Raw genomic sequence first — 13,188 nt, forward strand, 5'->3', positions numbered from 1 at the left:
CCAGCGAGATTAAGATTTCTGCGGTAGCAGACTACCCGCGGCCGAGCACGAAGACGGAAATTCGGGCATTCCTAGGTCTGACTGGGTACTACAATCACTACATCCCTAACTATTCAGCTTTGGCTAGCCCTCTGACCGACGCTCTCCGCAAGACAGAACCGACAAATGTAGTCTGGGACGAACAAAAGGAAGCCTCCTTCGTAAACCTGAAGGCTGTGCAGATTAGTCGTCCGGTATTGCGAGCTCCAGACTATGCCCGAGAATTCACGGTCCAGTTTGATGCCAGTGATCGAGGGCTAGGTGCTGTTCTCTGCCAGAGAGATGACGACGGTAATGAGCACCCCGTGCTCTACTTGAGCAGAAAACTGAGTTCTAGAGAGAGGGCTTATTGCGCGTCAGAGAAAGAGTGCGCTTGCATTGTATGGGCCATTCAAAAATTGCAGTGTTATCTTGGAGGGGCCAAATTCACCGTAGAGACGGACCATTGTCCCCTGGCTTGGCTGCAAACTGCGACATCAAAGAACAGTCGCCTTCTTAGGTGGAGCTTGATTTTACAGCAGTACAATTTTGAAATAAGATACAAAAAGGGGAAGTTAAATGGGAATGCGGACGCGCTTAGCCGCTCTTTCTAAGCGGTCCGAGATGTTCCTCACCATGTGTCCAAATTGATAATCAGGTTTTTTTTTTCGTGCGCTTGTATATGTGTGGCTATGTAAAGCAGCACGTTTGGTTTTCTAGGAATACGTGGGTCCTGAACGTCTTGAGAGTGGGCTTTTCTCGAACAACAATGGCAGTTTTGTTTTGACCTGGTCTCTTCAGACGGGAGCCGAGTGCTTGCTTCGACATGTGGTTGAGTTACAGACAGCTCGAGCAATTTGGCCTACAACAATCAAGACAACGCGACAAGCAACAGCGAGCTTCAAGCGTTCACGTGCAGGCCATTAAGTCGTCTCTTCATGCAGCAGCTGGGACTGCTGCCCTCCGAGTCTCTTCTGGCGGGGGAGGAGGCTGTTACGACCAAGCATCCGCATTTGCGCGCTCTATTGTTCGCCTGTGGGCATGAATAAGTGCTTTGGAAATGTGGTGATGGTCCAATGGCTCTAAGTGAGCCTGTTTCCAGGAATCCTGTTTTGTAAGCATGTTTTGCTTTGTGGACAACCTGCAAATGCCAAATTGGCCCTGTCAAGAGAACCTCTGGAAAAACACAAAGAAACGTCCCCCTGCGGGAAATAGCAGGAAGTGCTTTCTTTTGTTCACCCTTCCAGTCGAGAAGTGCTATCTTCCAGTGATGAATGCCTCCTATCCAAAGGAGACCACAGAGTGACATGTCCGCTGACGTGCAGGACAAGAAAGGAGCATGACTCATACGGCCATTAAGTGATTTCCCGGGAATGCAGGAAAGATTTGCAATTGTCGAAAAGGGACAATGTTGGGAGCCCTATGCGGCGCCACGTGCACTCGGGTTTCTGAGAAGTAAAACCCCTTGTCAGAACCAGCCTGTGGTTTCTTTGCTGAAGAATAGAAATGTACCTCCTCTCCTCGCCGTTCCCAAGCTTTTCCCGCCAACAAGTGATCACGCCCAACGAATGAATGCCGGACCAGTCAGTGCTTCAGACCATCAGTGCAGTGATGTGTTCGATTGGATGCCGATACCTGAGGGGCGTGCCCTGGATTTGGTTGGTCAACATCTTCAGAGAGGGGCTGGACATAGGGGGGTTTTAAGGACGCTGCAGAGCACGAAATGTCGCTCTGAGCCCTGGGTAAACGGCTCATCCAGTCGCTTCTCGCTATGAACTCTTAACGCTTGTCATTTTGCTGATGTACCCTTCTTCTTCATGTAAATATTCTTGTAAATACGTTTTCTCAAAGTGCCATTAAACCTGCTTGTACATATTTTACCAACTTCGAAGATTCAGTCCTTCTTCAACCCCGAGTCTCTGCACGCTACCAAGTGAAGGCCGGGTCGACTTAACCCCAGCGTCACGACAATGGCAAGAGGCTCTCCCCTGATGGGGCTGGTACAGGTGGGTCACCGCCGCTTGCGGCGGGGGCTAGCCTGGCACCGAATTTTTATATGTTCTAGGCCGTCATTGCACACGCCACCGCTGGTGGTGGACGACGGCTGTTTGTTGCGGCGCGCGTCTTTCTTTCCCTCTTCCTTTTCTTTCTTATCTATATTCTCTTCTATCTGCACGAGGCAGCGGAGGTGGCTCAGCTACAGAGCCAGTAGCAGGCCCGTGCATTTTCTTTTCCTTCTTCATACAGCCACAACAACACTCACCCTTCGAACTATAGTGCCTAGAATATACTATACTTCGAACCCGACCTCGGCGGCTGCGTTTCGATGGAGGCGAAACGAAGAGGCGTCCGTGTGCTGTGCGATGTCAGCGCACGTTAAAGATCCCCAGGTGGTCGAAATTACTCCGTAGCCCTCCACTACGGCTCCTCTTTCTCTCTTTCCACTTTCACTCCCACCTTTCACCCTTCCCTTATGGCGCGGTTGAGGTGTCCACAGAAGACAAGTGAGACAGTCCTTCCTATAAATCAATCAGACTCATCCCGCCTCGGCCAATCAGAACGCCTCAAAAGTGGGATACACTTTGTCCACGTATAGAAAGGCAGAGGGGCGGTAACTGTCTCACCTGTTTTCTATGGACACCGCAACCGGGCCGTAAGGGAAGGGAGGAAGGTGGGAGTGAAAGTGGAAAGAGAGAAAGAGGAGCCGTAGTGGAGGGTCACGGAGTAATTTCGACCACCTGGGGATCTTTAACGTGCGCTGACATCGCACAGCACACGGACGCCTTTTAGGAAAACACAAGCGATGCAAAAAAAGCGGTGGAAGCTTGTCACCTCTCCGCCTCGTGCTATGTTCTAAATTTATATTTATATTTATATTTTCTTTGTCATGTTTAAAGTTACCGGCTATAATTGATTCACAGGAAGGGAAATGCTCAGTATCTGTCACACTTGCTCTGTGGACACCTCTATCGCGCAGTAAGGAAAGGGAGGAAGGTGGGACTGAAAGTGGAAAGAGAGAAAAGGGAGCCGTAGTGGAGGGCTACGGAGTAATTGCGACCACCTGGGGATCTAAAACGTACTTTGCATTCAGAGCGCATGAATGATAGCTCATCAAGCCTTCGTTTTAGGAGGCCAGCCTTCGAATTGGTCTCAAAGGCACTACTGCGATTACTAGTACACGCGACATAAATTAAACTGATAATACTTCGGAGGAGACAATTGATTCTTCGGACTGCTATTATCCACACTTCACGCCTCTGCTTCTCATTATGAGTGCCTGGGAAGCGGAAAAAATTCGTTTTCCAGTTTCGTTTCCAGTTTTCGTTTTACGCGGCAAAACTTTATTTCGGTTCCCAGTTTTCGTTTTGTGCAAATTTTTGTGGGACTCCCCAATACAACTGTAACGGCTTCCTGTTACCAGCGAAAACCAAAAAAGAAACAGATGTCATTGCAAATTCTTGGATAACATTACACGAGATGCATATTTAGTACTTCCGAACGCCTCGCCGTAACTGGCTGCACTCCTCCCCTGTCGGCTCCCGACACTGACTTCGCCTCGCGCCGATGCGGAACCGATGTCGTAGTCCCAAACCTCAGATTGGGAGCCCTGTGCCACGGGATGATCCATGCATTCTAAAGTCTCATGTACCATTGTACAGAAGAAAAAAAAAACGATGCAACTAAATTTATATGTCTGTACTCATTCCTTCAGAGGGGGTCAGGGAACAAACAGGAGCTATGGCAGAAAGTGAAGTGGAACTCAAGAGACTTCTGATGCGCGTACAAGAAGAGAGTGAGAGGTTTGGGCTTAAACCGAACATTAAAAAGACAAAGATCATGGCGTCTTGCCTTATCAAGTCCTGGAGCATCAATGGACAAGAAGTGGAAGCTGTGACAGATTTTCTCTTCTTGGGCTCCAAGATTACCTCAGAAGGAGACTGCAGCCATGAAATTAGGAGACGCCTGCTTCTGGGAAAAAGAGCAATGGTTAGCCTTGACCGCCTAGTAAAGAGCAGAGACATTAGTCTGCCAAGCAAGATCCGTATCACTCGTGCTATGGTCTTTCCAGTTGTGATGTATGGATGCGAGAGTTGGACTGTGAAAAAGGCTGATCGCCGAATTATTGACGCGTTTGAATTGTGGTGCTAGCGAAGACTCTTGAGAGTTTCTTGGACTGCCAGAAGATCAAATCAGTCGGTATTGTCGACCATAAACCCTGACTGCTCATTGGAGGGTCAAATTCTAAAGTTAAAGCTCAATTACTTTGGTCATCTGATGAGAAGAGAGGAGTCGCTGGAGAAAGATATGATGTTGGGAAAGGTTGACGGTCGCCGGAGAAGGGGTAGGCAGTGAACGCGATGGTTAGATGGCATCCTCGAGGCACTGCAGATTAAATTATGTGATATTAGGAAGATAGTGAGAGACCGGAAAGCGTGGCGTGACATGGTCCATAGGGTCACGAAGAATCGGACACGACTGAACGACTGAACTGAACTGAACTGAAGTAATGAGAGATCAATAAGAAATAACATGGACAGGGCATGCAATGTCTATGTAACGTAATGATTGCCTCTTGGGGTAACGGTGCCACGCCCTCTGATCGGTGTATATTCCAAGAGAGCTCAAACGCAAACGAGCGCGAAAGTAAGTCACGCCAGGATTAACTTGAAATGGATGGGAGAGGTCATTTGCCTTGCAGTGGGTGGAATCAGGCTGGTGATGATGATGATGATCATTATTGTTCATGGTAGTGTCGGTGTTATGCTGCAGAACGAGAGAAAGAGAGAGGAAACGGAGAAGAGGTCAAGTTCCGGTTGACTATCCTCTACAGGTTTGAAAGGGAAGATTGTGACGGTCGAAATTTACGCATCGTGTCCAATTCAAGTGTTGCCTTATAAAACGCACAGCGAAAAACTTGCAGAGACATTGCACAAACTGTCGAACAAAGCGAGGAATCTGTATAGCAGATGCACCAGAGGACGACACCGCACAGCGGAGGGGCAACACGGAAGATCCGCCGCCACGGCCTCGATATCCCGCTCGCGTCTCATGCTCCACTCCTAGGAGGGGCGGGGCATCGTCCGCCGTTCAAAAGGGTCGCCACGGGGCTGCCGCTGACTGCCTGTCACGTGCAGGCCTGGCGTCGAACGTTTTGACAAAGGTGGAGAGAGAAAGAGAGAGATAAGATGACGCCGCGCAGATCGCCAGATCATTGCTGCCTTTGCCATACACATCACGGTGTTCAGATTTACTTGCCGTTCTGTCCCTCGTTGCAACTCAAGGGTCATTGCACCTCGTGTACGAAGCTCCCCACGGAGAAGGAAATGGATATATACTACACGCATTCAGAATTAGTGTCAGAATTATCCAGTTTTCGTGAAAAGGTGGATTAACGCCACTGGAGTCGGTGCAGTTGCCGCTACTGCTAAAGAAATAAACAAGGATAAACAAATAAATAAACAAAGAAATAAAACAAATAAACAAAAAACATGAAGCAAAACCGTATAGAGCTTACAGTGGCTTATGTCGCCTCCCGTTTCCAAGGGGGTCATGCGGCAGTCTGGTGCACCTTCCTGGTGGGGATCTGAAAAAAAAGCAAAAAAAAAAAAATCTTTTTTTGCATAACAGACGCGGCAGTCATGAGACCGAGAAAACAAGGCCTAATTGACTGCTACTGCCCGTATTACTGTGCCACCTACATGCCCGATAGAGAATACATAAGTTACTTTGTGCAGACAAAAATAAATAAAAATGATATTGCCCAGCGCGAAGAGAAAAGATTTGGGGTTTAGAAAAAAAAATATTTTCTTCTCAGATGCTAACATTACTAAAATAAGGGGCAGGGGGGGGGGGGGGCACATAATAATTCCAACTGCCGTCTCTCCTCGCGGGCCGTCGTTCGCTTACATGCCCTAGCTTCTCCCTTAATCAACACTCTCTTAATTCGCGTCTCTACATTCTCACACGTATAGTCACTGGGACAAAGTCGCAAGCCACCAGATTATGTGAAAGTCTACCTGACGTGCATTTCAAGCCAGTTACCAGATTAACCAGACGCGAAAACGTGCCTACGTGCACCTAGGTTTCAGGACCCAAAGGTCCTCAGATAGTTTGATTCCCACCACAAAGGAGGGAACTGCCAAGGCTTGCCCTTGTATATTATCTCGGTCATGATGCCATGTGGTGTGACCATGTCACACAATTCATCGATCAATTAGTGCCCGGTCAATGGCACATGCCTTACCACCCACCAGAAGAATGTTCTTATGATGTTTCGCTGACCTCAACGCCGGTAGCACCGACGCACGCTATTTTAAAGAGCGGGGAACTTTAATGTCGTCACATAAGAGCTGCTAAACTGTAAACTTCACCTGATGCACAAGGGACACAGAAAAGGACCTGGTGATCGAGAGCTCCTATCTACAATGCGATGGCCACACCATGCACGCGCGTGACGCAAGGAAAATCGTATACGTTTGCTCAATGGCTGTGAGATGTCAGTGCACGTTAAAGAACCCCAGGTGGTCGAAATTTCCGGAGTCCTCCACTACGGCGTCTCTCATAGCCTGAGTTGCTTTGGGACGTTAAACCCCATAAACCAACCAACCAATCAATGTCAGCGGTTTGGAGTAAACTAAATGTGACTTCTGAATCCCACGAGTGACGTCTGCAATACGGATCGAGCGCTCATAACTCTCGTCGAGGGTAACTCGGTCTTCACGCGTCGCCGAAAGATCGGGCGAATTAATTCCGCTCTTACGTAAATATTAATTATCGTGGTTCCCAGGGAACACGCTGAGACCACGCAACGTGGGAAACAGGGGTGGTTGTTTTTCCCGAAACCCACGTACACGTCTCTTACGAAACAGTCACTGACAGGGCATCCAGCGCGAGTGGAGAGTACGATATGGGAGCTGCCTTCGAGACTGTAGCTTGCACTGGTTTGCTTCTATTTCTTTTAATGTGGCTACGTTGGCTGTCGTCACACCGCTGCCTTTTTGCACACCGAGCTGCGTCTATTTACATTTGTTCTGTTTTCACGCTGTTGAGGATACTCCGAAAACATTAGCCGATGTTTAGCACAGTTAACTTGGTATTCAGAGAAAGCTTCGCAGCATGGTAACGCTTGTTATATTGATTGATTGATTGATTGATTGATTGATTGATTGATTGATTGATTGATTGATTGATTGATTGATTGATTGATTGATTGATTGATTGAAAACTTTATTATGACAAATATAGGAGGTTCAGGTGCGCAGAAACAAAGAGGGGGCTGGGACTCCACTAAGCGTGCAAGAATACACTGATTCTTCACGGCTTCAGCCGCCAGGCGAATGGCTTCTTTTTCGTCTCACGGTTTTCGCTTTGTAGTAGGGAATTCCAAGTTTCTGTGCCTTGAATGTTGCCCCGGGCGAAAAGAGACATTGTCAAATTATGTGGTCTAGTGTACCTCTATGTCCGCAGTGTTCGCAGTCTTCGTACCTTCTGTGGCCCGATTTCTCTGTCGTCAATACGAGGCGCTAAGCGCAGCACTATCGCCACTGGCGTCCACGGCTGCCTCTGCGTCGAGGCGTGGTTGCTCCTCGTTCTTGTACTCACCTATTAATCACTTGCTCATTTCCCTTCCTCTCTCTTTTCAGCTCCAAGTTTGAAGGATGGAGGCGAAACGAAGAGACGTCCGTGACCGTGTGCTGTGCGATGTTAGCGCACGTTAAAGATCCCCAGGTGGTCGAAATTACTCCGTAGCCCTCCACTACGGCTCCTCTTTCTCTCTTTCCACTTTCACTCCCACCTTCCTCCCTTCCCTTACGTCGCGGTTGAGGTGTCCACAGGAAACAAATGAGACAGGTACCGCGCCTTTCCCTTCCTATTGAACCCTTGTAATTTTTATTTTAACCACTGAACACTTGTTTCTGTGGACACCTAAGCAGCACCGTAAGGAAAGGAGGAAGGTGGGAATGAAAGTGGAAAGTGAGAAAGAGGAGCCGTAGTGGAGGGCAGTCATGGGCAGTATCGAAGATACGTGTATCTTCGATACTATCTTTAAATACATTTTGTGTATCGATATCAGACATCGAGTGCTGAAAATGAAAGTATCGGAGTGTCGGTATCGAAAACACATTTTTGGTGTATCGTGTATTTTAACGATACTCTTGAAGCCCCTGTGTGTCAGACATTTGGTTGACGGCGCACGCCTGCCGGGAGGCTGCTTTGCTTGCAGTGCATCCTGATTCCCCTCCTGCATGTGATTCTTGTCAAGCAGCATGCTCAGTGTGCTGACGAACGCAGTAACTTATGCACGACCCTAGCTCTCCAGACCCTTGAGCTTCGCATGTCGGCTTTGCTTGGCGGCTAGAACAAAAGCGTCTAAGGCCTCAGTCGATGCAGTCGGCTAATCGCCGTTCTTGTAGTTTACAGCTTTACAGCGCTTTATTCGAAACAAACACCTTTCTTTGTAAGTGCGCCGGGAAGAGGCTTCAACTGGGCTTTTTCTCTAAAAACTATTCCGTCTAAAATATTAAGAAATACACGACGTAAATCATATGTAACTGCACTTTTCCAGCACATAAATTTGAATAACAAATCCATGGTCAAAGAATTTTTTTAACCAAAAACATTTCAGCGGAACGTGAATAAAACTTGTGAAGATAGCCTTGTTTCATAAATAAATAAACTATTAAAATGTTTCCGAAATGCGAATTGATTGACGTCATGTTAGCCACTCTCTCTTAAAAAGAACAATTCCTTATTTTATTTAAACCAGACTAGGTTCTCAAGAGAAGCTAGTGAATCTTGACTATTAACTACCTTCAAGATCCTCGCGTCGACGCGGCTATGCTTCATTCTTTATCTTCTGGTAAAGGGCCCCTTCACCAAATGTAACAGTATGGCGTGCTCGTCGAATTAAATATAGAGGCTTTTCTTATTTGCCTCGCTTACAGAACGCTTAACATCGTGGGGCTATTTCGGAACTAATAAAAACGTTCAGCCGTTTTATTTTTGTTATCCTCTAGCTTTTAACACACTTTTCGAGCGTCAGAAGTCTGCTATCGCACTAACATCAAAATACATGCTGAGTTCCTCAAGCGCACTTAGCCTTATAGCAACGAAAACGGAGAGGACCATCAGGTAAGTAACCTGTAGTATATGAAATGGAAAGCAGCAAAAGAAGTTTCAGTTTTAATTGTATGTGGCTAAGTGCTCACAGGGTGATTCGTATAAAGAACACTAGCTTAAAGAAATTGTTCGCTAGGCTGCTTGTGGAAACTTTGTAACAATGGCTTCAATTCAATGTGAATTCCGACAAAGCCAGCTGCCCAGACAGCGGAGCTTCAATAAATCCGTGCTGTCGGATTCGTTTATACCTTTTCATAGAAACAAAAACTGCGATATAGTCCATGTGCTGTGCGATGTCAGCGCACGTTAAAGATCCCCATTTGGTCGAAATTATTCCGTGGCCCTTCACTACGGCTCCCCTTTCTCTCTTTCCACTTTCACTCCCACATTCCTCCCTTCTCTTACGGCGCGGTTGCGGTGTCCACAGAGCAATTGTGACAGATACTGCGCCTTTCCCTTCCTGTGAACCAACCAACCAACCAACCATACAGGTACCACTGAAAGTTTTAGAAGGCATGGTAAAATTTTCCAGCTTCGCTAATATCACCGCCTTTATCAGGATTTCAAAGGTGTATCGAAGATACAGTATTGAGTATCTGTATCGGAAATCGAGTTCGGTTCGGTATCTTGTATCGGTATCGGAAGATACAATTTTTCAAGGTATGGAGTATTGGTATCGAAGATACTTTTTTTAAATATATCTGGCCCTGCCTTGGTGGAGGGCTTCGGCGTAAATTCCGCCGCCTGGGGATCTCTAATTGTGTTGGTTTATAGGAAAGGAAAGGCACAGTATCTGTCTGTCACATTTGTTCATACGGCTCGTCTTTCTTTCCACGTTCACTCTCACCTTCCTCCCTCCCTCTACGGCGCTGTTCAAGTGGCCACGGATTGATTGATTTATAGGAAGGGAAAGGCGCGGTAACCGTCTCACGTTTTCTATGGACACCTCTACCGCGTCGTAGGGGAAGGGAGGAAGGTGAGAGTGAAAGTGGAAAGAGAGAAAGAGGAGCCGTAGTGGAGGGCTACGGAGAAATTTCGACCACCTGGGGATCTTTAACGTGCGCTGACATCGCACAGCACACGGACGCCACTTCGTTTCGCCTCCATCGAAACGCAGCCGCCGAGGCCGCCGAGGTCGGGTTCGAGCCCGGGTACTCCGGCACAGTAGTCGGGCGTCTTACCACTGCACCACCCCGGCGGGGCCAAGTGGCCACGGAACAAGTGCCGTAGAGGGAGGGAGGAAGGTAAGAACGTGGAAAGGGAGAAAGAAGAGCCGTATTGTTTAAGTGGCCACGGAGCAAGTGTGAAAGAGGTGTGTGTGTGCTATGCGATGTCAGCACACGTTAAATATCCCCAGGTGGTCGAAATTACTCCGTAGCCCTACGGCTCCTATTTCTCTCTTTCCATTTTCACTCCCACCTTCCTCCTTTCCCTTACGGCGCGGTTGAGGTGTCCACAGAAAACAAGTGAGACAGTTACCACGCATTTCCCTTCCTATAAATCAATCAATCAGAACAAGTGTGACAGATACTGCGCCTTTCCTTTCCTGTTAGGTATCATTAAGGCTGCATAGGCCCATATTTGGAATGCGTGCGAAAGTGTGACCCCTTCAGCGAAGGGACGACAGTATGAGCTACTGCAAGCTTAAACAATAGAGGGTCTCTCAGATGTCGCTTAAGAGTTAAGAGGAGAATGGCGAAAGCCTACCCCTCCTATTCTATTTGCCTCCCCTCGTTAGCCTCTTGTCGACATTCAATACAGTGCTACATATAATCATAATTGCAGGAAAGGAAAGGCGCAGCATCTGTCACACTGTGCGATGTCAGTGAACGTTATAGAAGCCCAGGTGGTCGAAATTTCCGGAGTCCTCCACTACGAATTTTCTCCGACAAGTGTGCGTTTGGACGGTACACCATCGTTCCTGTCGCGTGGCGTTCCTTGGCGCGCGTTCAAGTGTGGGATTGCAGATGGCAGGAACGCTAGACAAGATGAGGCTTCTCAGGCTTTCACCTTTCAATACATTAATCGCTAGAGTCCCTCGTAATTTTTTTATCTCCTCTCTCGGTGACGTGCGTGATGCTGGTCTAACACGCAAAAGTAACTTGTACGGGAGGCGATAAGAAAACTTCGAAAAGCGTGGTGCCTACGCACGCAGTTATTGCAATTTATTTTCCTGTTGCTTGTACAGGGTCGTCTACTTCTAACTGTAACACTGTCACTGCTTCCAAAACAACATTGCGTTCGACGCAGGTGGATATCTTAGGAATGCGATACAAGCACAGATGGACCCGGAGGTGGGGCTTCGTATGGCCTGTCACTTAATTTTATTGCGTGGCCAGGTCGGACGCTGTGGCGCTTCGAAAGCAGTGATCATGTTGCAGCTAGCAGTGGACGAGCCTGTACATGGGTGGTAAGGAGACACTTGTCCCTTGTTGTATATTGAACGAATCTAGCATTGTTTTTCCAATCAGGTACAAGCGCAATGAAAAGAGCTTTGAACAGCAGATCGCAAAGCCCTCTCATGGATCACATTTATTTTTACCGCGACAATATATTTATGCTCTTACGCTGCTTACTTATTCATATAATTTAATATACACATCAAAGGGCCCCTATTGGGGCATTACATGAGAGATAGCGTTAATACATCAGTAAGCGATTTTGCGAGCGTGCCCTCGAAATATTGGATCTTGGAGTGGACAACGGCTTCGGTGAGGAGACCATTCGTCTTTCGCTGCCCTGCTAGAAATTTCTAAAGAATAAATCTGTGGGTGAGCAGCAAATAGTTGCTTTGGCGGCTGCGTTTCGATGGAGGCGAAACGAAGAGGTGTCCGTGTGCTGTGCGATGTCAGCGCACGTTAAAGATACCCAGGTGGTCGAAATTACTCCGTAGCCCTCCACTACGGCTCCTCTTTCTCTCTTTCCACTTTCACTGGCGCGGTTGAAGTGTCCATGGAAAAGCCCCGCCGGGGTGGTGCAGTGGTAAGACGCCCGACTACTGTGCCGGAGTACCCGTGTTCGAACCCGACCTCGGCGGCTGCGTTTCGATGGAGGCGAAACGAAGAGGCGTCCGTGTGCTGTGCGATGTCAGCGCACGTTAAAGATCCCCAGGTGGTCGAAATTACTCCGTAGCCCTCCACTACGGCTCCTCTTTCTCTCTTTCCACTTTCACTCCCATCTTCCTCCCTTCCTTTATGGCGCGGTTGCGGTGTCCACAGAAAACAAGTGAGACAGTTACCGTGCCTTTCTCTTCCTATAAATAAATCAGTCCATGGAAAACAAGTGAGACAGTTACCGCGCTTTTCCCTTCCTATAAATCAATGTTTTTTTTTTCGTTTTTTTTTTAGTACAGCACAGTTGCACGCATGTTGCGAAGCCCAGTGTGCAGAAAAGATAAACGAGCTGGGCAGCTGATAATAATAAGAACAGTTGGGCATCTAATATCTACAAACACAAAAATTCCGAGTCGTTGTCAAGGAACGGCAAGGCGCGGGACTCGGATTCCAAAGGTTCCCGCCACTTACAAATGCACCGCGCGGGTCTCCCTGACCATTCGGGCATCCAAGTTTTCTTTCGTTCATTTCATTCAAAGAGCTCCGAGCAAACGTACTCATTTCATTCTTCTTTCAAACATCGGAGAGGAACTATTATGGTGAGATCAATCCCCCCCCCCCCCCCCCCCCCCGCCTCTCCTGTGCACACCCATCCAACCCAGAGCCCCTCGCCTCGGAGATGCCACTGCAGCATAATATGGGCGCTACTATACAACGGCAAACGGAGTCGGTGACACATTTTTCTTGGGAGCTTTGGGAGTAATAGTAGTGCGAATATCCTCTCTCCCCCCCCCCCCCCTTCCCCCTGCTTTGCAAGCGATACCGACGGTTTCTTTCGCATCCGTCTAGATATTCGTTCGCTTCGGCCGTTAGGTGTGTGGTGAGGAGAACCCCTCCGAAATGCGTAGCCCAAAGCAAACACTGGAAGGCAGGCTGTGCGAACGCATCTACGGCGCTGAGGACCCCGTGCGACTCGGATATGAGTCCTTCCTGGTTG

General features: G+C 48.0%; 1 long non-coding RNA gene across 1 annotated transcript in view; it reads right to left on the reverse strand.

The window, feature by feature from the left end:
- LOC146179297 (uncharacterized) overlaps positions 1 to 13,188 on the reverse strand; it is a 625,697-nt gene that overhangs the window by 183,452 nt on the left and 429,057 nt on the right. Inside the window, exon 3 of the long non-coding RNA XR_014700917.1 lies at positions 5,534 to 5,602. This is a non-coding gene — a long non-coding RNA (uncharacterized LOC146179297). The remainder of the gene's footprint in view (positions 1 to 5,533; positions 5,603 to 13,188) is intronic.

The sequence above is a fragment of the Amblyomma maculatum genome, chromosome 9 (genome assembly GCF_055883805.1).
Source record: "Amblyomma maculatum isolate TAMU_Amacu chromosome 9, ASM5588380v1, whole genome shotgun sequence".
Taxonomy (NCBI): Eukaryota; Metazoa; Arthropoda; class Arachnida; order Ixodida; family Ixodidae; genus Amblyomma; species Amblyomma maculatum.